Source organism: Cryptomeria japonica, chromosome 7 (assembly GCF_030272615.1).
Source record: "Cryptomeria japonica chromosome 7, Sugi_1.0, whole genome shotgun sequence".
Taxonomy (NCBI): Eukaryota; Viridiplantae; Streptophyta; class Pinopsida; order Cupressales; family Cupressaceae; genus Cryptomeria; species Cryptomeria japonica.
In genome coordinates this window covers 150,665,889-150,693,186 of record NC_081411.1, presented here as the reverse complement: position 1 = coordinate 150,693,186, position 27,298 = coordinate 150,665,889, and positions in this window count along the sequence as shown.

The following is a 27,298-nucleotide window of genomic DNA, read 5'->3' as shown; positions in this document are numbered from 1 at the left end:
AGCAGTAACAGGGTTACCTTCCATCAATAGTAGACCTGACAGAACAAAGAAGGTCTTGAATGACACAATGATGAAACTAACCGGTGCAACTTTTGAAAAAAGATCCCTAAGGGTAAATGATGTAAAGGACACCAATGTCATATTTATCAGTATGATCTTAGGTTACAAAGACACACATGCAAATAGGTTGAATTCATTTTCTAGCCTATGTATCAAAAGTGCATATGACATGGTTAATGATAATGCTAGAATAGATGTGTGTGAATGACTCAAAGATGAATTGATAGACAATCTAAAGAAGATTAAAGGAGATAAGAAAGGAACCTTTAGATTTGGAAATTTTCTTGTGTATTTAATGTTGTATATTACTAAACAAGTACTCAACATTGGTAGAAGAGATTTTATCTTTGATATACCGGTAGGAAAGAAACTATTGGATATATTGAACAATGTGGGAGAAGACAGAGAGAAAAACACAAATGAGCATTTTCAAGCATTGAAGATTCAAATGAAAACAAGAGTAAGATTGTCACAGGAAATTGTAGATAAATATCAAAAGGAAATTTGCTTTGTAATTAAAAAAAATGAAATCTGGATGGAGGCAGTTGTCCCTAGAACTATCTGGGTAACTGAAATGTGCTATGAAATAGATGATAATATCATAGAAACTTATGTAAAAGCCCTCCTTGAAGCACCAAAGGAACCCATTGAGAAAGTCTTTGGAAATGCAAAAACAATTGAGAGTGGAATTACATCTAGGAAAAGGGTTAAGAAGGTTGAAGAAATAGTAAGGAAAGGAACCCAATAGGCAAAGGCAATTAAGGAAGATATCTTGAAACAAACTAGTATAAAAGAAAGTGAGTTGGAAGGAATTCAACCAAAAGCTCATCTTTCACTAGTTGGAACCTCCTCTGAAAGTGATATACCGGCGGTATTCAAAAGGGTAGAAAGGAAAAGAAAACCCTCACCAATACCCTCACCCACTCCTAGGAAAACAAGGCAAAAGCAATAGGCAGTGAGGCCTCCAGCGAAAAAGTTGACTCTTAAGAAGAAGAAGGTAAAACAAGATATTTCTCCACTAGATAAACTCTTAAGTGAAATAACTGAAGATGGAAAGTTGAAAAACATTAACAAACTATACAACACACTATCTGTTGATGCCAAAGAAAGCATAGAGAATAGTGTAATTTTACACTTGGATATATACAAGAAATTTTTGATGGAAATTGTTGATGAAATACCCAATGATCTGTATAGAAGACTAGAAGCTAGAAGGGTAACTATTGTTGAGCTGGACAAGAAAATGAAAATTGAAAAACTACTTGTAGTGCATCCAGTAAAGTCACCTGATGAGATAGACAAACTAATCAGCGAAGCTAACTAGGCAGTATTTTCAACTGCTCACTGGCATGTAGCACTGATGGCAGGTAGAGTGAATAAAGTCTCTAAGGAAACAACAAATACATGGCATATATTCTTTGTAGAAAAGGAGAAAAAGGAAGAGTTACTAAGACCCAAGACTATTAGAGTATACCAAAAGGATAGAGATAAGTGAAAAGGTAAGGTAGGTGGACCTCCAAGCCTTAAAATAATAGATAATGTGCTCCCACCTCTTATGGATACTCCAATGACACATACTATAGACAATCAACCAACCACTAAGAGTATGGAGACTCCACCGAAGGATACTAATCCTAAGTCCAAAATTTTGTACACTATAAATATAGACACATAGGAAGTAAATGTTGTGGTTGATAGAGAAACCACTAAGGATAAAAGGAAAGATGTGGCTACTGAGCCACCGGCCACAGATGTTGAGGTTGAGGTTAATAACACTATAAAAATAAGCACAGAAAAACCTACTCTAATAGAGCAATCGACAAAAGACACCACTAGTAAACCATCTGGAAAATCGGAAATGGACAGTACAAACGTATAGACTGAGAAACCCAGAGTGCATATAGAAACTACATCTGAGAAACTGACTATTGAGAGCTCAGAAAAACCTTCTAAAACACAAATGGAGAAACTAGAACAAAAATAGGTTGAGACACAAGTTCAAACAGGGACAGTGCCACTGACTGAAACTGAAAAGCCCAAACCTTTGCTAATAGAAATGCAAACACAAACTAACCTACCAGAGGTCAAATCAAGCAAGGTTATTACTACAACTGGCAACATGGATATTGTGAAAATAGTTGGGCAAACATCTGGTACTTCAATATCAAAATTCCGGCCTATGAATGTAACAGAGGTCTTATTGGATTCAATAAAAAAGATCACAGAGTGCAATGCTTAAGCCTATAAGGCTATAGATGATACAGTCCCTATTCTTAAACTGGTAGCACCTAAATGCATAGTGGATAATAAAGATTCTTTAGGTCAACTAGAGACACTGTCTAAGTTCATCATTGACAACATTTTGACAGTTGATCAAATAAATGAGGACACATTTAAGGAGAGAATGATTAAGGAAAAAGAGAAATTCTTTGAGGAAATTTTGAAGAAGAACAAGGAGAAAATGGACACCTTATTACTGGAACTTGGAAAAACAATTTTGGATTTGAAGAAAATGTATACGGACACTTCCAAAATAGACATCTTGACATAGGATATAGATTCAACGATCAGCAAAACTCAAACTAAAATAAATAATACTGCTGACAATCTAATAGGTACATCCGATTCATTTTTGGAGATAGAAAAGAAAATTACAGATCTAGAAGAGAAAATTGAGAAGTTAGAGAAGGAAAAAGAGAAAGTAAAGGATAAGGCAAAGAGCTTAAAATGTAAACTTGGTCCAAACCTAGACTACCTCATTTCTTTGAGAAAAGAAGTTTCTAAGGCTATGGTTCTCAAACTTAAGACACTGGAAGAGAAAATGCACATATTCACCGGTATAGTTCAAAGAACACAAGAGGCATTACAAGAAAGCACAAGATTCAATGACAACTTAAATCTAGTTTTGGTAGATATATTCTAGATTGTAACCCACCGGTTACAAAAATCTAGGCAGGAACCACACTCCACTGACAGCAAATGACAACCTTTGCCATTGATATCAAAGGGGGAGTAGTGTGATGAGAAAAATGATCAGAATAGGACATCATCAACTCAGAAGGAGCATACATTTTTGGGCACATAGTTTTGGTAAGACAAATTTTGATAGATTTTTTTTGGACTGGACACTTTTTGATTTTTCTCATGAGTGTTGCCATCAATGCCAAAGGGGGAGATTTTTGGCAAATGCACACTCCAATGAGAAATTGTAGGTGATTGAAGGTATTGTCATTGATGGAAACCTTAAAATCATGTGATACCGGTAGGCAGACTCAGGCACTGGCACCGGCAGACTCTACACCGGCATATAGAACACCAGCACCAAAAAGGAAGAATACCGACACCTTGGTCGACAACAATTTTGTATAAACATATTTTGTAATTAATTGTAAAATCTTTTGTAAGCCAACATGGTGCATTGTAATATGACTCATATATGTATGAGATCATTGTAGATCATTTAGGATATGATATATAATGCGAAATATGAATAGAAAGTAGCAGACCTATTATGCAAATTATTGGATAAGGGTTTATGTATATTGCAGAGATTTAACCGGTACTGAATCTAGCATAGAAAATGCTAATCTGAAGCAATACAAGATATTGGATTTGTATAATCCAATTTTGTAAGTCAATGTGACTTCCTTTGTAACTGAGCAATGAGCTCTAGGCACTTAGCCTTCCTGCATGTGCATGCCCCTATTATAAGTAGTAATATTCTCTTATTGGCTAGTAAGTGAATATTGTAGGTCACAAATCCTATCGAGGTTTTTCCCACACCAGGTTTCCTCATTAAAATATTGTGCTATGGTATGTTTTTCATGTTATAAGTTAAGAAAATTATTATATCAGTTAGATACTGATTCACCCCCCCTCTCAGTATCTTTGGGAATCCTAACAATATCTGTTTTCAGCACACTCAAATCCAGTTGGGATACTTATCTAGAGCTTTTAGAGAAAGCCTATCTAGAAATTTTTAAATATATTCAGCTCCGATAAGGTATTTTGGGACATTCTTTGTACAATCTTTCATTCTTCATCTCGATTTTTGGTATTTTTTTGGCATTGATGTCAAAGGGAGTGGTTTAGGTGAAAAATATATTCTTGACATCAGGAGATATGGAGTATTTTGTTCAGATCATGATCACAGATGGATATTAAGCTCAGGGGGAGCGGTCTTAGAATGAAACCGACAGATGGAAACCATTATCTTTTTTCACATGAGTGTTTCCATCAATGCCAAAAGGGGATATTGTTGGCAATTGACGCTCATTTGATTGGTTTCAATATGTTGTCATTGATGGAAACATATTTCGGCTTTCATATCTTGGTTTGGTTGTTCACCAACAGACAGTTCACCAACACCGACATCGACATCGGTAGGTTTCTTCACTAGTAGGAAGGATTCTTTGGATATTGACATTGCAGGCTGACATGACACACATTCAGGATACTGGTACAGGAGGCTGACATCAGTTGGGAGATCCGACAATTGGCAATTGATTTTTATATTTATGTATATATGTAATTGAACCGACATGTATATTCATTTTGTAATTATCTATGTAAGCTGACATAAGGCATGAAGGACTGTAAGGGTATATAGGTTGGTTGATTAGATCATTTTATGATATGATGTAATGTGATATGTATGAGAGAGAGAGAGATATGTTATGATTGTAATTGAGGATCAGTAATGCAAAGATTATTCTCGTAAGAGTTTAGGGTTTTAGAACCGAAACAAATAGAGCATTAATCAAAACTATACTCAGGCATAGGAGATGCTATCATTATAGTTCATTCTATCCTCCATATTGTAGTCTAGATTTTATGTAGTCAATGAGACTCCTTTTGTGATGAGCAGTGTACTCTAGGCTGGAAGCCTTACTGCAAGTGCAAGTCCCCATATTTTGTAATATCTTTTCATATGGCCAGTGGATTGATATTGTGGGTTACAAATCCCAAAGTGTTTTTCCTCTTTGAGGTTTTCCGTGTATAATTCTATGTGTTATTGCATTCATTTGTGTGATTAGCTTATTGATTGCTTTACTTCTTTCAATCTTATATTAACCGGTTTACCAGTTGGTGAATGCATGTTATAATAAGGTTAAAATTGCATATTCTAGTAGAACACTGATTCACCACCCCTCCCTCCCCTCTCAGTGATCTTGGATTCCAAAATCTACATCACATTATTTTTTATATTTGTATTATAATTGTGATTTAAAGCATTCTCATTACAAACATTTAGGGTTTTCTCAAAAAAAGGGTAGAACTCTAGTTTGCATTTAGCTTGTAGCAATCTTACAAATGCATAAGATTTAAGAGTACACAAACATTTTTAGTTACGTTTGTAGACACCCAAAATTGTCATGTCTAATTAAATAAATATTTTATTTATTTAATTATCTAAGCCTAATTCTTCTATTAATTAAATAAATCTTTATTTATTTAATTAATTCATTTATCCTCTTCTAGCCTTATTTCTCATTTAAATAAATACATTTATTTATTTAAATTATCCCTTTCCTATATTAAATAAATATTTTATTTATTTAATTGCCCTACTTCTTCTATTAATTAAATAAATCTTTATTTATTTAATTAATTCATTATCTTTTTCTACACATGACACATGCCATTCATCTCTTATTTCCTACACTACCTACCCCTTTCATTATTTTGGTATTTCTTATACCTACCCTCTAATCCTAGCCGACCTCCTTTTTACACCTCTCAATCTTAACCCTCCATTTTCTATTGTGTCTTCTATTTAAGGAGATGCTTTCTTCATTACCAAACCCTAACTACTGGATCAATTGACTACACTACAATTCTACTTGCAACCACATTCCGTTCTTTGTTGAGCTCTTGTGCATACATCTGAGAGCAAGCATATCAAACAAGATCAATGGAGATAGGAAGAATGGAGATCAAAACCCTAGTGGACATGTGATGGTATAATCTTTGTGATTTTTGAGTTATTTTGCATTGTCTTAGGTTATCTTCATATGTTATGGTGGATCTTTGTTCATTGTTAGACTAGGGTTTGGTGGTTGAATCCATTGTAGTCTTTCAATATTGTTGTTTATTGCTATCCATTTTCACCATATACATTTTGGCACGCCCGGTGGGACTCTTGTCCCTTTGCATTTAACATTTTTGTTGCAGATTTTGCATTTTTGAAGTTGCAGATCGGACGATTTCGATGACATTTTAGGTTTTTTCCGCGTCTGTGAGTGTTCGGATCGCGTTTTTGTATTTCAGAGGTGTCTGTGATATCTTTTATCGCGTCTGTGTTTCTGTCATTTTTATTTTTTTGCAGGTTTCCGAAAGTCGCGTCTGTGATCCCGAATCGCGTCTGTGAACCATCTGATCGCGTCTGCAGAATAAAGAGGCGTCTGTGTTCTGAAATCACGTCTGCGAATCACAGAACCGCGTCTGTGTCGGACAGACGCGTCTGTGTCTGGTATAACAGCGTCTGTGCATTCTGTTTTGCAAATTTTTTTAAGTTTTTCGATTCGGGTTTTCGGATTTTGTACTTAGGGTTTCAGATCTGGTTTATTTTTGGCTAACCTTTGCAGATCTAGCTAACCTGGTTTGTGCAACTTGCTTTGGAGGCAAATACGTTTTTGTTGAAGGCCCCTTTTCACAAAGTCTTTTTGGGTTTTCTTAAAATTTACCTAACTTGTGTGCTTGCAGGAAGGGTTTATCACTTGAAACAACCCAAACTACTAACAATTTTGTTGTAGGGCCTTAGCTAGGGTTTTGTAATTTTATTTGTGTGCCTTGTCTTCATAGCTTAGCAAACACTTTGATTGGTGCACTAAAATTGAACCATTGTCTTTTGTGTCTTGAGCAATAGGCTCTTTTTGTTTATTCTTTAGAGGGCCTGTCTTCCCGTGTGGTCATTAGGACTACTAGTGAGAAGAGAACGACCCAAGTGGTAGCAAAAGAAAAGTCATCTTCTTCCAAGCCACTATAATCAAATGTATTCATGGTGAAAACTATGAATAACGTGTGTTGATTAGTTCATACCGACACTATGTCTCCCCATAAACCCGTTTGATCAAATTTATTTGATCATTTGTAGGGCGTAACCCCTACCGGCTGGGAGCCTTCTGTATTTACAGAGCTGAAAGTGCCGCATGTATGGCCACACGAGCGGATGCCCTTACTAGCACCTCATTGTTTTAGATGCCCAAATCCTTCTAGTTGTTGAGGCAGGAGGTCGGACCTCTGGTAGCGGCCCACACACATACGGTTCTTAGTAGAGATACAAAGTTCGCCATGGGGAGTTTTCATGGGGACTGATGCTTGGCTGACCCGAGAAGTGAGTGCCGAGGGTGGAGCCAGTGAGGTCAAGCATCTAAGTATCCGCTCTGAATAGCGTAGCCTCGGGGGTAAAACCCCATGTGGGATCAACAATTATTGTCCTAGCCAGCCATAAGAATTGTGCTTGACTTATGATAAACATTCAAACAATCAAGACAAAACAGCAAAACATTGTGTCTTTTGTGTCTTCAAGTGTATGCAAAAACTTTTTACATCAAACAACACACTTTTTGGAGTCTAAACAGTCTGCAAACATTGGGTCATCAACACTGTGTCCTCTTGTCACGAAAAACAGTCGAAAAATCAGATTTGGTCACAGCAAAACAAATTCACAAATAGGAAAGATTGCACTAAGGTTACAGAAACGCGTCTGTGTCTGTTAAAACCGCGTCTGTGTATGATAAACGCGTCTGTGAAGTACAGAATAGTGTCTGTGTTTTTATCAGCGTCTGTGTCGAATAGAGACACGTCTGTGTCTGGAAATCGCGGCTGTGAAGTATACAGAAGCGTCTATGTCCAAAATTGCAAAAAACTGTTACAGTCCCAGCAAACATCAACAGGAAATCTCAGAATCACGTTTGTGTCAAACAGAATAGCAACTGTGTCTTAAAACCGCGTCTGTGAAGTATACAGAGGCGTCTGTGTCAGGATTTGAAAAAAAGTTTAACAGTCAAGCAAACAAAGAAATCAGTTTCGGCATACTCGAGCTTCCTAGGTTGTCTCTTCAGGTTTCATCTAGCATTCAGCCTGTTCTAAGGTCTTACATAGTTCATCATTGCTTCATACCTCATTTTACATTCATACTTGTCTAAACTTGAGTCAAAAGGTCACTTGCTTGTCCTCACTATACTTTGTCAACACACTACATACTACAACACTTTGTTAAGTGGTCCCTCATCAAGGTTTCTTACCTTTGGGTCTCATTTGGTCTTACTTAGAGTCAAGGTCAGCCTACCTCATCAAGAGAAACTATCCTCTCTTTGGAAGTCACACCTACTCTACTACGTACATACTTGGTCTTACACTTTGGACATTGCAAGTAAACTTCAGATTCATTTACACTCCATACAACTCTTGGTCTTACATACTCTTGTCATTTTCGTCTAAGACTCTCACATATTGCTAAACACCTAGTTCATGGTTGAAACCCGTCTTCAAAAATCTAGGAGAAAAGCTAAAGAAGCTCAAGGGTCCGTAAACATGAGTTCTTATGAGTATGACAATGATGTCTTCTACAATCCTGAGCACACTACATTACTAGACATGAATGTTTATAGACACAATCCAAATATGGAAAGCGCAAACGCTATACACAACGCTACACACAATGACAATGTTGACAATTCTTCAATACTATCAGCAGACATACAAGAATCTATAATGGATCCTCAATTCAATAGATTGGTTGAAGAGATAATGGGGAGAGATCGTCAATACTTTCTAAACATGATGGCACAAAGTGGAGCTAAAATACCACATGATTTTGACTTATCTCAACTTATGGAAAGTAGACCTTCACAACAAACTCAACCAAATAGTGGAGGACCCAATAATATGATGCCGGAGTCACCATCAGTTTTGCTTCAGAAACCAGCAATCCCACATACACAAGCTCAAATGCATGATACTTACACTCAAAGACCATCATGGAGGCCTTATGTTCAAACACATGCTCAAGATATGGGTCAACCAAGACAAATGGATACTCAAGGACTTCCTCAAAATTTTGACACAAGAAGACCTCATGCCAAAATTGGGGGCAACATAATGGAAAATGAAAGGCCCATTGAATATGGTTTATATACACAAAACAGATATGGGGTCCCTCAACAAGAAATTATGCCAAGTGCTCCATACATGTCACAACAATATAGACCTCCATATGGACATGTCTACGATCAGTATCATCCATATATGCAACAAGCTCCTCCTCAAATGGGTGTTTCAAACATGGGATATGCTACAAGAAATCCATCTCCTCCCAAAAATAATTTGGAGCAACAAATTAGAGATCTACAAAAGAAAGTGGAAGACATGGGCACATCAAAACCCACATATACTATGAGAGATATATGCCCTTATCCCTTTGATAAGAGCATTCCAATGCCTCCGTTTCCTCCGCACTTTGCAATGCCGAAATTCGACAAATATAGAGGGAGAGGAGACCCCAAGGCACACATAAGACAATTCTTCACAGCTTGCATTGAGGTAGCGGCAGAAGAAACATACTTAATGAGGTTGTTCCCACAGAGCTTAGGAGATCAAGCGATGGAATGGTTTTCTCAATTACCTCCTGGTATTAAGTCATGGGGCGACTTGGCAGAGGCATTCATTCAACATTTCTCTTACAACATTGAAACAGATGTCTCAGTTACTACCTTGTGCAATACGAAACAAAAAGAAGGAGAATCTTTTGCGTCATTTTTACAAAGATGGAGAAACTTAGCTAGCAGATGCTCTTGTGAAATCCCGCAAAAACAAATGGTGGAAATGTTCACACAAAATGTTAACAAGGCTATTGGCTATGATCTCAGAAAAGCTTGTTTGTCTACATTTAAGGATGTCATTGAAAAGGGCCTAGCAACAGAAAAGGTCTTGATTGAACAAGGAGTTATCAAACTATTCAAAGAAAACAAAGAGGACTTTAAGGGAAAGGACAAACCAAAGTTTTGGAACAAGAACAAGAACACAGTTAATGATGGTGTTGTTGATGCCAACACAGTGAGACCAAAGTTCATCTTTTCTGGATCAAATTCTACCAACAATCAAGTGAACAATCAAATGGCTGCTAAACCACGAAGGAAGTACACTCCATTGGGAGAACCACTTGAATCAGTATTCAAAAAGCTTGTAGCAAACAAAGTGATCACGGTCCCAGATTTTCCTCCATATGAACCAAAGGTAAAACCGAATTGGTGGAATGATGATGAATATTGTGAATTTCATAAGAGCAAGGGTCACAAGACAAGTAATTGCCATCGATTGAAAAACATTGTACAAGATCTCATTGACAGAGGAGATATTGAGATTGAGGGACATTCATCTAACCAAGAGCATGAGGTGTTTAAGGAACCATTCCCGAAACATGACAAGGGAAAAGGCAAAGTCACAGATGATCAAGCCAATTACACCAGAACATCTTACAATTATGATTCCACTATTAATCACATCTCAATGGACAATCATATTTCTACCATTACTATCAAAAATAAAAATCCTGAGAATCCTCCTCAGCGACCTAAAATTGTCCTAAAAGGTGTGGGATCTTCGTCCGCATCTACCTCTGAATGTCATGTTACAACCCGTCGAGGTAAGATCACATTGCCAGGTACCTCTACTAAGAATACCAATCTTTCGTCAACTAAGCCTGAGTACGATCTTGTAGAGCAATTAGGGAAAACACCCGCACTCATCTCTATTCTTGAGCTCTTACGTATATCTCCTGCACATAAAGCTGTCCTTGACAAAACCTTGAGAGATACTGCTGTCCCTACTGATCTGAACGTGGATCAGTTTCAAGCCATGGTGGGATACCTATCCGTTCCACACTCCCTCACATTCACAGAAGCCGATGACGCCTCCATAAGTCAGCCTCATAATGCACCTCTACATATTGAAGCCTTCATACATAAACACCGAATAAAATGAGTCCTGATAGATGGAGGAGCAGGTCTTAATATTTGTACATTGAGCACCATCAGACAATTGGGATATTCTGACAAAGCTGTGAATGCTACAAACCAAATCACTATTAAGGCTTATGATGATGAAGAGCGTTCATCCAAGGGCACAGTCATCTTACCACTAAGAATAGGGCCAGTCACAAAGGACGTGATTTGTCAAGTCCTGGATCTAGACCTCACATATAACATATTGCTAGGACGTCCGTGGATTCATGAAATGAGAGCAGTCCCATCAACGTACCATCAGTGCATAAAATTTCCTCATAATGGAGTCGAGGTAACGGTCAATGGTGATCCAAATCCATTCATATATTGCAATAACTTGAGATCACATACTGAGATTATCATTCCCAGCAATCGTGAGGCTACTCCTTCTTCAGCATATATTGATCCTGAGTCATTAAAGCCCTCGACATCCAAACAAGGTGAACTTAGAGCCAAGTTTCAAGACAAAGGCATGGGAGAATACACTCTGAATCAAACAATGTTCTTACGACAAGTCATGAACTCCCCCAAGGAATATGGGAGACCACATCCTAATAAGCAAATCTCCATCATGCTCCTCAAATGGGATCCTACCGTCTTTCAAAAATGGGGCGAACTAGAGGAAGAAAGTTTATATAAAATGCTATATAAGGACGCTGAAGATGATACACATGATCAAATTATAATACCCTGTGAAAACTACGGTAAAGGTTTCAAAATTCTGCAGAGATTCGGGTATGATGGAAAAAGTCCTCTCGGACTACGCAAAGAAGGTGTCATGGAGCCTCTACAACCTGAGCTAACTACAAGAAGGGAACGCTCTAAGGGGCTTGGTTTTCTAAATCCCAAGATTCAAAACAAGAGAACAAAACAGATATGGCGAGTCAAAGTGGCTGAAGTTCAACAAGAGGATAATTATTCCACAGACTCCAATGAGTGGGAATGGGGTTCAGACAAATCCTCCAGTGACTATGAACTTAATGAGACATTTAGAGAGCCAGATGAACCTACAGAGGAGGAGGAGTTTTACAAGAAATTCAGAGTTGGTCAAGAACCGACCCATAAGGATCCCGCACAAGCTTCGTTTCAGGGCCCTAGGTCAGGATCACATAGGATGAGGACACCTGTCCCTGAGGGTGCTACTAGTGATGATAATTTGGACTCACTCACGATCGACACTGATGAGGAGAGTGCCATTGACGACCTCAATGACTACCTTGACATACCTGAATATAACCACATCTTCACTATTAGCCTTGCGGACTCTAAAAACACTAAAGACCTTCCCCTCGTTCACCCCCAACTCATTGACTGGGATCAGGATGGACCACCACAGTTTGATACATTTCAAAATGACGAAGCTATTGTTGATTATCTTGGCATTCGCGATGATCTTCCTCTTGGAGACCATAAAGCAGGATACGCCATAGAGCTAAATAACATGGCATACTTTGGTGAGGGTGTCGGGCCTTCTAGTCACAAAAATGTGAAAATAAAGACAAAACAAGGGTCTTATGGCGAAAACCACACTGTGGCGCTCTCTGACTCTAAAAAAGTAAAAAGAAAGGACGTATCTGAGGGTGAAAACCTCTCTGAGGCACCCGAAGATGGAAGGCTTGACATTCTCCCAGCATCATACGAGGAAAAATCATCCATGTTGGTAGAGGAGACTATAAAGACAAACATTGGTACAGCAGAGGTTCCACACAACATATTTTTGGCTCAATCATTGACAGAGGCCGAGAAAGCAAGGTTCATAAGCTTCTTTAAGGAACGACAAGTCAACTTCGCATGGTCTTATGCTGATATGCCTGGACTAGACCCCGACTTAGTAATGCATCATTTAATAGTCAAACCGGGGGCAAAACCAGTAAAACAGAAATTGAGGAAAATGCATCCACAGGTGGCATTGCTAGTCAAGGCAGAGCTGGAGAAATTACTAGATGTCGGATTCATACGCCCAATTGATTATCCCGAATGGATTTCCAACTTAGTACCTGTTAGCAAACCAGATCGCAGCATCCGAATATGTACAGACTTCAGGGATATCAACAAGGCTTGTCCGAAGGACGATTTCCCATTACCAAACATTGATTTAATTGTTGATCTCACAGCAGGCCATGAGATGTTATCTTTAATGGATGGATTCTCTGGATATAATCAGATCAGGATTGCACCTGAAGATCAACATAAAACATCATTCACTTGTCCATGGGGAACCTTCTGCTGGAATGTCATGCCCTTTGGGCTGAAAAATGCAGGTGCCACGTATCAACGAGCCATGACTACTATCTTCCATGATCTCATGCATGTAAAGGTGGAAGATTATGTCGACGACCTTTTGGTTAAATCAATAGACAGAAATACACACTTGGACATACTTTCAGTTGCTTTTGATAGGCTGGAAAAATACAAGGTAAGATTAAATCCAAAGAAATGTGTCTTTGGAGTAACCTCCGGGAAGCTCCTAGGATTCATTGTGTCTAAAAGAGGAATAGAAGCGGATCCAACAAAAGTCAAGGCTATCTTGGACATGCCGCCACCCAAGAATATCAGTCAACTTCGGTCTTTACAAGGGAGACTCCAGTCCATACGAAGATTCATAGCACAACTTGCAGATAAGTGTAATCCTTTCCAGCACCTGCTACACAAAAACATTAAGTTCAAATGGGATGAGAACTGTCAACAGGCTTTTCAGGCACTTAAAGACTATCTTTTGAACCCGCCAGTTTTGATGCCACCAATTCCGGATCAACCATTGCTACTTTACATATCAGCTACTCCAACAGCACTGGGGGCACTACTAGCACAGCAAATATCTGACGGCAAGGAAAAAGCAGTCTACTATATCAGTCGCACATTGGTGGGATATGAGCTAAGCTACACACCAATTGAGCGTGCATGTCTCGCTGTGGTCTTCGCTTCACAAAAATTACGACATTATATGCTCACTCACAAGACCAAGTTGATTGCCAGAATTGATCCACTAAAATATCTGCTCAACAAAGCTACACTTACTGGGCGACTGGCCAAGTGGGTAATGATTTTGAGTGAATTCGACATTGAATACGTGGACAGAAAAGCAATCAAAGGACAAGCCATCGCAGATCAACTGGCAGATGCTCCCATGATAGATGATGTTCCTCTACAGTCAGAATTTCCAGATGAGTCCATTCTAACAATATCACCTGCAAAGCCATGGCAACTATACTTTGATGGCTCATACACACAGCATGGGGCAGGAGCGGGTATACTCTTTATAACTCCCCAAGGTGATTCTATACCAAAGTCATACCGCTTATCATTTCCTTGCACCAACAATATAGCGGAATACGAGGCATTAACAACTGGGTTAAGAATTGCAGTTCAGTGGAAGATCCAGGAACTTCGTGTTTTTGGCGATTCTCAACTTGTCATCCGTCAAGCAACTGATGATTATCAAACAAAAGATGAAAAGCTAATGCCTTACAAACAACTGGTAGATGATCTGAAACAACACTTTGCAAAGATAGAGTTTGAGCAGATACCAAGAGAACAGAATCGCGCTGCTGATGCCATGGCTACAATTGCTTCACTCATTGACCTACCGCAAAATGAGACCTGTTATGAGTTCCTGGTTGACAACCTGCTGATTCCGTCCTATGAGATCACTCCTACGGAAATGATATGTGTTGTTGGTCCTGAATCCCAGTTATATGGTTCCATATTCACATACCTTCGCGACAACATCTTACCTCCTGATTTATCAAACAACCAACGCCGCACTTTCATCCGTCAATCCTCCCGATACGTTATCCTAGCTGATATCCTATACCGACAAGGTCTAGATGGCACCCTCCTTAGATGTTTAGAGAGTGACGAAGCTCAGATTGCGTTACGAGAAGTGCACGAAGGGATATGTGGTCCGCATACTAGTGGTCCTACCTTGGCCAAGAAACTCATCAGGACTGGATACTACTGGCCTACTATGGAAAAAGATGCATATCAGTTTGTCAAGAGGTGTAAGCAGTGTCAAATTCATGGAGACCTCATACATGCACCAGCACAGGAACTACAACCACTTGCATCTCCTTGGCCCTTTTGTCAGTGGGGACTCGATCTCATAGGCAAGATTCACCCTCCTTCTTCCAATGGACATAAATTCATTATCACAGCCACAGAGTATTTCACAAAGTGGATTGAAGCCGTGCCTCTCACACAAGTTACTGGGAAACAAATCGCTACTTTCATCCTGAACTACATCATTTGCCGATACGGGATTCCTACTTCCATTATCACTGATAACGGGCGTCCTTTCAAGAACCAGGATGTTCATGAACTCTGTGAGCGCTTCCATATCTCTCATCATTTCTCCACACTATATTACCCCCAAGGTAATGGCCAAGCTGAGGCGTCTAACAAAACAATTCTCAAAATACTTAAAAAGACAGTCGACGACGCTGGCCGTAACTGGCATGTCCAACTCAATCCCGCACTTTGAGCCTATCGTACCAGTGTCCGCACACCTACAGGGGCTACACCTTACTCACTTGTCTATGGTGCTGAAGCCATCTTGCCTATTGAGGTCGAGTTACCTTCTTTACGGGTCTCCTTGAGAAACATAATCAACGATGAAGACTACAGGGTCTCTCGCTTACAAGAACTAGAACTGCTGGAGGAACGACGACACACTGCTTTTAATCATCTCAAGGCTTACCAACAACGAATGAGTCGCAGTTACAATCACAAGGTCAAGCCTCGCACATTTGAGGTAGGTGACTTAGTCCTCAGAGAGAACCCCAAGAATCAGCAAGATAGAGAAAAGAAGGGCAAATTTGAACCCAACTGGCTTGGTCCTTACATCATCACAGCAGCATATGGATCTGGGGCATATCAACTCTCAACTACAGAAGGGGAATCTTTGGAGGATCCTATCAACAGCATGCACCTTCGCAGGTTCTACACATAAGCTCTTTTTGAGTATCCTAATGCAAAAACACAAAAAAAAAAAAAAAAAAATTCAAAAAAAAAAAAAAAAAAAAAAAAATCGTTACTTGGTGAAAACCTGGCAAACAGGCGCCTTGTGACAACAAAAACAAAAAAAATTGAAAAATCGAGAAAAGTAAAGAAAAATAATTTCGTCCAACGGTGAAAACCACTTCGGTGGCGCCCTGGGCAAGTACCATGGTGAAAACTGGGTCACCAGTGCCATGCGTAGAGACTTTGCTCCTCCCTCTTTCAGGATTCTCTTTCATCTTTTCACTTCGCACACACTCACGACCAATTCACTCACAATAAACTTACCCATTCCCATCATGGCTTGTTATTGATCTACCCAAGATTGGTTAGCCATTCATAATAAATCCTCCCTTTTCACTCCCTTTCCATCCATAATAAATCAGATCCTATCTGTGACTACGGCCAATTCCTACGTCTAGTAATGGGTGTGGAACTGAGAACATCACATATTTCGAGGAGTACAGTTTCTTCTAGTTTCCTTCAAGTCTATCCGCGCGCAATCCGCAATAAAGCAACATTTGCATCGCAAATCCGCAATAAAGTTTCATCTTCTCCACAATAAAGTATCAGTTTCATGGATTCAGTTAGTTTCAAATGAGACACAGCAGCAACAATGAGCTTCAACAAAATCAAATCTTTCAACAGACTCAGACAACATATGGTTCAGTGCTATCTATCCTTTTTGTGAAAGTGAACATTGTGACCACAATCAAAATTTGACTTATACAAGTGACAAGAGACACTAAACTTGAGGACTACAGTGGATGTTGGTGTCGAGTCTTGGTTTTCTTTTGGTTTTATCTTTTTGGTGACATGTCTTTTAGCTTTTCCAGGATGTCTTTGACTAGAGATTCTATCTCCAGGATGTCTTTGACTAGAAAGGCGAGGATGGGGTATCGTCACTTATTTGCATTTGCTGTCTGTGGATTGTCTTTTAGTAATGCTATGACTTGTCCAAGGATATGAGGACACTGTGAGTCTAGTATGAACTGGGGCATTCCTTGTTTGTGACTGTCTTATCTCCATGCAAACAGGTACAATGACTTTCTGGGCCGAACAAATGCCTCGATTGTCATAACCTATTCTGCCATAATAAAGCTCAATGATGATAACGCACAAGAAGCTCTTTCACGTTCATATCTTCTGTCTTTCATCCCCCTTTCTTGATTGACTTCCATCGTCCTTCTCGAGTCCGTGTAGCCCGCTATCACATGACTGAGTATAATGACACACCAAAAAACATTTGCATTTCATATAGTTGCACCTACATCACCACATATAAGCATTTCATACATACATATAGATATCACAATTGCATCACATCCTCCAGATCACCATGTCAATGTCATCAATGACTCTCCTCCAGTGCTCCAATCTCCCAATCCGAGGCTGGGATGTAATCATCGCATATAGGTGCACAAAACTCTGTCCCTGTCTTCTGCCTCTGAAATGAATAGGCCGTGTGATGGGAAGGTGCTCATAGGCCCACACCTGCAAGAGAGTCACACCGCAGCCCAACCCCACTGATCCATGGTATACAAACTGATGCAGCTCATAATACAAATGTGCTCAGACACATGGCCCCCATGCATACCTAGTGTGCTCTGCCATCAGTGTCTCCAAGGCCCCTCCCCAGCCCACTGCCAATCCTCGTGTGGCCCTGTCTGGACATAAGTATCCACTGATAACTCCCCCAACAACTGCCGGCAATGCTAATCCTGTGGCAGTCATGGTGTCCCAGGCTACATGGCCTGCTCGCATCTCCAACTCAGGATCCTGAAAGACCCGTCTCAAGGCCTCCCTGTCACCATCACGGTCGTAGGGGATCAACTCTCCATCAATGGGAACATGTAATATCCTGTATACATCCTCTAAGGTCACTGTCATCTCACCCATCGGCAGGTGAAACGTGCATGTCTCTCAGTGCCATCTCTCGGCCAACGCAGTCAGCAACCCCATGTTTGCCCGAAACTCGGGCACATAGAGCATATGTGTGAGACCCATCTCCTCAACGGAAATCATGTCCTAGATAGACAACTCTGGTCGCAGTCTCTGTGTCGACGGGAATCTCTCCCGTGACTCCAACATCGGCAAATACTCCTGCAGTCAAGCAAATCAATCTTGTTAGTTATCGTGGCATTCACTGTTTATCACAAAATGCTACTTGCTACCTAAATGCCTATGGCTATCTACCCTAGTGACACTCACTGTTCATCACAAAGTGTTGCTATTTATCCTAGTAGTGCTCCCTGTTCATCACACAGTACTACGTGTGTGATATTCCCTGTTCATCACAAAGTGTCACTCACATTCGCACTCCCTGTTCATCACAAAGTGCTGCATATCCTGGTGCTCCCTGTTCATCACAAAGTGCTTTGATCTATCCTAATCTTCCTAGAGGACCTGCTTGAGTGTATCCTCTCAGCAGCTTATCCAATCGACAGCGTATGTTCATCACAGAACTGCCGATTTGACCTAAAGCACTAAAACCATGCATTTAAACACACAAACGCACTGTTTCAACACACACGCGCTTTTAACTCATAAACGCGCTTATAGACTGCATAAACGCGCCTCTGCAACACAGACGCGCTTTCTGAACACAAACGTGCCTATGCCAGACACAAACGCGACCAGGGAACACAGACGTCCCTGCATGACATAAACGCTACTAAAAATCACAGACGCTGCTGAATTTCACAAACGCGTCCGCAATCAACACAAACGCGGTTCCAGGCACAGACGCGCCTGGACCTGACACAGACGCGCCTGTTGGACACAAACGCGCCTGGCGATGACACAGACGCGGTTGCGCATTTTTGCACTTCTACACTATCCTATTCCTAGCGCATTTATTGCTCCTAAACATGCATTAATGACAAAACTCGAAATGCGTGAAAGTACGAGGAGGTTTTCGAGTACTTACCGGCTCTCCTGCATTGGCTGGTCGCTGGAATCGGCGGACACGGTCGAATCTATGAACGAATGCCATCGCTGCTGACTGCTGCTGCTCTTTTCTCGCTCTGCACTATGATCTTCTATGGGTGTGGATGACAATGAGGATGTCTTTTGCCCGTGGTCTATCTTATAGCCTACCCTAGCCCTCGCCCTCATTTCCCGAGTCAGTCTTCCTCATCCCGTGACTTTGTCACTTTATCCAATCAGTCCATTCTATCCCATCTTTCTTATCGAGAGATTGTCTGCAATCTTTCCAGACTTTTTCATCCAATCTCTCGAGGGGGCATATCATTCCCATCCTGGGGCAACTCTGTATCAGTTCATCTTGTCTTCTTTGAAACAACGCGACAAGCCGCATTGTCTCAAAGAGGGGCAAAATGTAGACACCCAAAATTGTCATGTCTAATTAAATAAATATTTTATTTATTTAATTATCTAAGCCTAATTCTTCTATTAATTAAATAAATCTTTATTTATTTAATTAATTCATTTATCCTCTTCTAGCCTTATTTCTCATTTAAATAAATACATTTATTTATTTAAATTATCCCTTTCCTATATTAAATAAATATTTTATTTATTTAATTGCCCTACTTCTTCTATTAATTAAATAAATCTTTATTTATTTAATTAATTCATTATCTTTTTCTACACATGACACATGTCATTCATCTCTTATTTCCTACACTACCTACCCCTTTCATTATTTTGGTATTTCTTATACCTACTCTCTAATCCTAGGCGACCTCCTTTTTACACCTCTCAATCTTAACCCTCCATTTTCTATTGTGTCTTCTATTTAAGGAGATGTTTTCTTCATTACCAAACCCTAACTACTGGATCAATTGACTACACTACAATTCTACTTGCAACCACATTCCGTTCTTTGTTGAGCTCTTGTGCATACATCTGAGAGCAAGCATATCAAACAAGATCAATGGAGATAGGAAGAATGGAGATCAAAACCCTAGTGGACATGTGATGGTATAATCTTTGTGATTTTTGAGTTATTTTGCATTGTCTTAGGTTATCTTCATATGTTATGGTGGATCTTTGTTCATTGTTAGACTAGGGTTTGGTGGTTGAATCCATTGTAGTCTTTCAATATTGTTGTTTATTGCTATCCATTTTCACCATATACAACATTATAGGCTATTTGTGGAGGTGGAAATCACAAAAATGAGGGGTTTGACTAAGGGAAAACCCTATATAGCCATAAACACACCAATTTTTAGATTGCAAGTGTAGTTACAGGTTTCCATTGAAATAATAAATTTCTAGGAAGTCTCAGTAGACAAGAATAGGTTCTCTATGAGAAATTGGTTTTGGATTTTAGGGACCAAGGAACCCCACATCCTAGTCCTCTTTTTATTTTCTTCAGATTTCATAATCACTACTCAAACAATCTCAGAATTTAGGTTCCTAATTTGCATCTCTTCACTATTCCTCAAACTAGAGCATATATCACCCTGGTCTTATCAATTCAAGTTCATTTTTTTCTTATGGGTGCATGCTAGCATTCCATTCTTAGATTTGTACTTGTTTCTTCAATTCTATTATCATTCAGTCGATTGTTATTGTTTAGTCACTTTGTTTATATTCTCATTGTATCTTTACATCACCTATACATTTACATATTCCCTTTCATATCAATAAAGGAATAGAAACCCTAGAAGTATCCCTCAAATCTCTCTCACAAGATTTATTGCAAGAGGATAACTCCTCTAGATGCTTCCATATTCCAATGTTTGTATGAAAGTGGTTTTATGTCCCAATTCTACCTGATTCAATTTTCATACAATATATTTCTGTGAACCCATCATTCTTCAATTTTCAATAACTTATTTGTGCTCTTAGGTTTGATTTGTATAGACTTAAACATTCATATTTTCAAACATATAGCTTATGCACTTTCACTACTTTTATTGGTTAGTTCACATGCTTGCACTCAGTTAATCACATAATTGCTTCATTTCTTAGACATTTAGTTTTCTTTCTTTCCTTGCATTATTTATTTCATTGCTTTATATTAAAAATAGAGGACATTTTCAAATATTTTCATGCCAAATTTTTTTTTTTGAAGCACTGCTCCAAACCCCATTCCATGACATCAATTCTAGGATGAAACGTCATCCTTTGACCGACTTGTCTTTGCATCATGATAGTTTCTTAGACCTTATTATTACCCTTCAACCCTCTCCTAAAGATCCTACCAAGCTCATTTTGAGAAAAGAGGATGATCTCAATAAAACCTTTATTAGTTCTCTCCCTTCTAAAGTTGAAGCATCAATATATAGTGTTATTCCCTGTCTCAAAATTGGCCCTACCCATGAGTACATCATAGTTCAAGAAGATATTGTTAATATTTCTTTCAAAGATTCCCTCTCAAGGATGAAGCTTTGAAGAGCGATATTGATCCTTCTTATAGAGTGTACCTCCACCATCTAGATCATTTGGTGATAGAGGATTATATGATGGATATCTTTCCTAGTGACACTATAGATTCTTTCAATAACCTTCTCTCTAGAGATGAAGCATTAATGACTAGTGCTAGTACCTCTCCCAAAATTGATCCTATCCATGATAACATGTTGGTACAAGAAGAGTTTATCAACACTTATTTCAATAATCCCTCATAGGAATGATGTTGATCCTTCTCCCAAAATGTATAGAATACTATTCCCCTCTATATGTTGAATATCATTAACAATCCCCTCTATGATGATTTCCCTTTCATTCAATCCAAAGACAATAATATTCATCAAGAAATGTTTAAGGTTATTAATCCTCTTTATGAAACACTTGATGATTTCATCTCTACTATATCTTCCTTACATATTTTGAAACCATATTTGATCAATATGATACACGCGAATTTGAATGAAATACCTAACACACCTATGATTGTTGTTCAAGGTGGTAGTACTCCTCAAACTTATCAAACTCTCAATAAACATCTTTTTGTGGTTCAAGGTGATTATAGTAATGATACCTTTTCCACTCCTAACAAACTAGTTATTAATATGCAAGGATATTATGCCACTAAAAGTCCTTATGAATATGCTAAAAAAATCACTCAAGCTCTAGTTATAATTCAGCTGCCCACACATATAATATGAGGAACAAGAGGCAACATATTCCTTTGCTAGTTATCCCTTCTTCTCTTCCTACTTCTCAACCAATACTTCCACTAACACCTCATTTGTCACAACATTTTGGTAGAGTATGATTTTATTGAACAACTTAAAGCTACTCCTTCCAAGATATCCCTTTGGTATTTGATCTAAAATTCATCCACACATCATGGAATGTTACAAGATGCTTTAAAGAGATTAGATATCCCATTTGTAGTGACACCTAATAATATGGCTTCTACGATTGACCCTATGAAAGAACCTAAAGCTCAAATTGTGCTTTTACAAGATGAGTTATCTTCAAAAGAATTCCAAAATCAATATGATCCCCTTATGGTAGTTATCCTTACTAATGATAATGCTATAAGATGAACCTTAGTGGATAATGGATTTGGCCTTAATATTTGTAGAATTGATTTATTACAAAATATTAATGTTTATCCTTCTCTTATTAAACATGAATCTCTTTCTATTCATGGTTTTGACAATGTCTCTAGAGCATCTTTAGGTACTATAACCCTTCCTATTAAGGCAGTACCTGTTATTTTACCTACACCTATCCAAGTCATGCCCAATAGTCTTACTTATAATATTCTCTTAGGATGACCTTGGCTTCATAGTATGCAAGTTGTCCCTTCTACTCTTCATATTAAAGTCAATTTCATTTATAACAACAAGATGTATACTTTGTACACTGATACTAATTTACAAGCTTGTGTAAACTTCATCTGATTCTAAATCTTCTTCACATTCTTCTAATTATTCTACTACTCAAGTTGAAACATCATCTCCTCCTAAAGATACTTCTTCATCCAAAGAGGTAGTCTTAGATGATGATTGGGGATCCTTAGATTTTACACCTTCTTTTATAGGAGAATATAAACTCCCCCCAATAGAGCCTAAGATTAAAAAGAGTGATGATATGGAGGAACCTGAAAAGCAACCTATTTTCTCTAAACAACTTAGTATCAATTTTGTGGTTGCTTCTAATTAAAACAATTCTTCAAACTTTCTTCTATTTCATTTAATTATGACATTGAGACCTATGAAGTCCCACTTGTTGGAATCAATGAATACTGAGAGGGGGGGGGGGGGGGTGAATCAGTGTTCTACAATTAACAATTTTCTTAAGGTGGTTCTTAAACCATTAGATGAAAATTAATAAAAGAAAAGTGTAGAAACTAAATAGAAACAAACAAAAAATCATAATGCCAGATTTTTTATGTGGAAACCTAGAAAGTGAAAAACCACGGTGGGATTGAGACCCACAATATTATAATACTATGATTAGGAGTATAATAATATTACAAGAGGGGAATGCACATGCATTCAAGCGCACTGCCTATAGCTCACTGCTCAATTACAAAAGAGGGCTACAACCCCAGAGGAAGGCTCGTTGCCTTATAAAGATTGGAAAACAATCCAAATTACATGAATTGAAAGAATAACATCTCCAAATTCCTGATTACAATTTCGGTTAAGCACACAGAGTCTTCTTCCACTGTTATGTTAAACTACCCTATTCTACTTTTTTGTTAAATATCAGAGCACCAATCTAATGATAGTGCACATGAAACTGCGCATAAATGCTTATACAACCTTCACACACTCACATCTATCCATACCCATACTCAAAATGCTCAAATGAATCATTCTTATATCCACACCATCAGATTAAATCAATTCCATGTCAGCCTAAAAACTACATAACATGAAACATGAAATATGTAACAATAAGTTGACTCAATCCGATTACAAATCTATATGCAAACCTACAGAAATTGATTAAATTCTTCACACATGTCAACTCAACCACCTTGAACTCAAAGACAATCACCAAAATCATCCCAAAGATTCTGCATAACATGCTACACCTAAATAACTTTGTTCTTCCTGAATTACTAGATACTGGATCTTCAATATTGCATGAGAATCAATACCAGGGGCTAGGATTGCAAATTAAGTTGTCTTGAATATCGAATCAATTACCCTTCCACCACAACCAAAACTATACAACCAAAATTGATTTTTTCTCAATGTATTCATACTCTTCTACATACTGTATTCCACCTTCAAGACTTAAGCAAAATGAATATCAAAACTTCTAGTTGAACAATTCTTCATATACTAGATGTGATATATGATCTGAGTTGCCATCAATGACAACCTCAAAACATTCCTCATGTACTTATCTCTACCAGTACACTATCTATTGGCAACACCACCATCTCTTTCTGATATGGCATCCCTTTATGGTTCGGGTTTCACATTTTAGCTAAAAGTGGATATAATGGCATGTTGACAATATGATGGAATTAATTATGTGTTACATTAATGTTTTGTCATTGATGTCAACACTAGCTGTTATGGTTGGTTACCGGCACTACAGACAGATTTAGGCTACCAGTAGAAGAACTTGGGTTACTGGTAGAAGGGACAATCAGTTTGATACTACTGACATGTTTCATGTATGGTTTGATTCTTTTGGAGTATGTTTTGGTTAGTTGGTTTTGACTTGGTGATTGGATGCTATCATACACTCTAATAAACCCTTACTGGCATGGTTTAAGTTTTTACCAGCAGAGCTTTTACTGAAAATCTTTGACAGGATGCATAAGTGGTGTTGATTTGGCTTCTAGATGGAATTAGAGATGTAGGAGATTATCTTTGTTCATGCTTTAGCTGATTGGAGACATTGATTTGGCATGGTGAATCTATTTGGGTCTGGTACCTATCTAGGTTATGGACCGGTATCATGTTATGTGTTCTCTACACGTTACTAGGATGATTTGTGGATTGGATAATGTTGTTATAGTCTTAAGCCGACATGGAATATCATTATAATATGGGTTTATGTAATGATCTTATTGTAATATCTTTTAGGTGGCTAACCTATTTGGTTTAGGCCTTAGGGTTTGTATAAATAAGAGGTAGAAACTCTTTGTAGAGTATCATAGTTATTGGAAGAGGTCATGGTCAAGGAATGTAATGTGTGAATATTGTAATATCATTCAAGTAGAGGAGTTGGTCGATCATTGGAGATCAAACTAGGATTGTAAGAGGATTTAGTCCTTTGGCATTGAGCTTAACCAGGACTATAATTAGGCATGGTAGATGCTATCTTTCATAGTTCATTCTTTTGGATTGTTATCCAAACATCTTGAGGTGGTCTTAACCTCTCTATAGTCAATGATACTCCTTTGTAATGAGCAGTATGCTCTAGGTAGTGTGCCTTCCTGCATGTGTAGGCCCCTCATTGTATCACATAATTTTTGTAGAAGTATTATCTGACTGTGGGTAGGCTTCCCACCATGGTTTTTCCCTTTCCAGGTTTTCCATGTACAAATCATGGTGTTATGTGGTATGGCTGCATTGGTTTTATTATCTGTTTCATTCTTAAGTTTTAATGCTTATCGCTATCTATTTCTGCTATTCTGATATTTAAGTTTATGTACTCCAGTTTAAGGTTATTAAGTGATTGGATTTATATAATCTATTAACAACTAATCCACCCCTGCCTCTCAATTGCCCTCTGGATTATCTGAGTTGTTTAACACATATATGTATATATATATATGTGTGTGTGTGTGTGTATATATACATATATATACATATATATGTATGTATGTATGTATGTATGTATATATATATGTACATATATACATATATATACAGACACACACACACATATATAATAGATATGTACATATGTGTATATATATGTATATATACATGTATGTATGTATGCATGCATGTATGTGTATATATATGTACATATATGTATGTGTGTCTATATATATATATATATATCAAATCATTTCAAAGATTGTGGAAGTAAGAAAGAATATGCAAATGCTAACAGAAGAAAGTTGTGATAGTTTATGGTGAAAAAAATAATTAGGAGCAAAGCCATCAATCATAGTCATTTTTCTTTTTCAAGTTGTAATCTTCATGGATTTGTTGCTTGCTTGGGTTTTGTTGGAATTTTTATGTCACCCTTAAGCCATCAATTATAACCGATCTGAGATATTAGCAATGGCTTAGACCTTTGCTAATGGCTAGGTCCTAGATCCCTAAGGCTTAAACCCTAAACCCAAATCCTCATGCCTTAGTCATTTTAGCTTGTGTTATAATTCTTTGTTGACTTCCTATTGTTAATCAGCTCACATAAATGTTACAAACCAAAGGCCCCTTAGTTGTTCCCACAACTATCCCTATTTACTTTCTCACAAACTTGCCCTTAACATTAACGCCTTCAACACAAGGGAGGATTCGATGGATAGTGTCATATCGTGGCCATTTAAATATGCATGCATGTTGGTTGTCCGATTGAGGGTCGGTCCTGACAAGTCATTGTGGGGATGTTGGTAGCACTATTCTTAGTTCCAAGTGGCATTCGACATGGCTCTCATGTGGCATGGTAGGCTCAATCAAGAGAAGAAGCTTGCATATCAATGATCTATGGGGCCTTGTGGCCCTTAACCATGTTAGAGCCATTAGTCCTTTGAGGCCACACAAGTTGTCTAACCAAGATGGGCCCATTGGAAACAACTGACATGTCTTCAAGAGGAGATCAATGAATAGCATTATATCATGGCCATTTACACAAATATTAATTAGAGGCCTTGGATGCATGTCAACTATTTGATCAAGGTGGACCCAATTGCAAGGGATGCACAATATGAATCTTACATATAGGCTGAGCCATTTGATTTTAATGAAGGGTCAAATTGATGACTATGTTTTAATTTACCATTGAGAGGATTCCAAGTGCATCTCTACCATTCATTTCCATGTGAAGGAAGGGATCGATGGTCAAAATTAAAATGTTGCAAGAATGATTCAATTTTTAATGGTCATGGTGGTGGTCATTGATAGGGTAGGACAAAATTTAGTTCCTTAGTGACCCCAACTACATATGCCCTGATTAGATATCTTAAATGATGCCATTACTTAGTTTTTATATTTACGTATGCAATCCAAGGGCTCGCATGCCCATTAATTTCCATAGATGGTCCCTTTCTCTTGATAGGGAATGTTACAAATGCCATTTCAGAGCAAGTCACCCTGATTTTCAGGGATTTCATCCTTGTCGACTATAGATGCATTCAATTAGCTAATGTCTTCTATTTTAGAGGATCA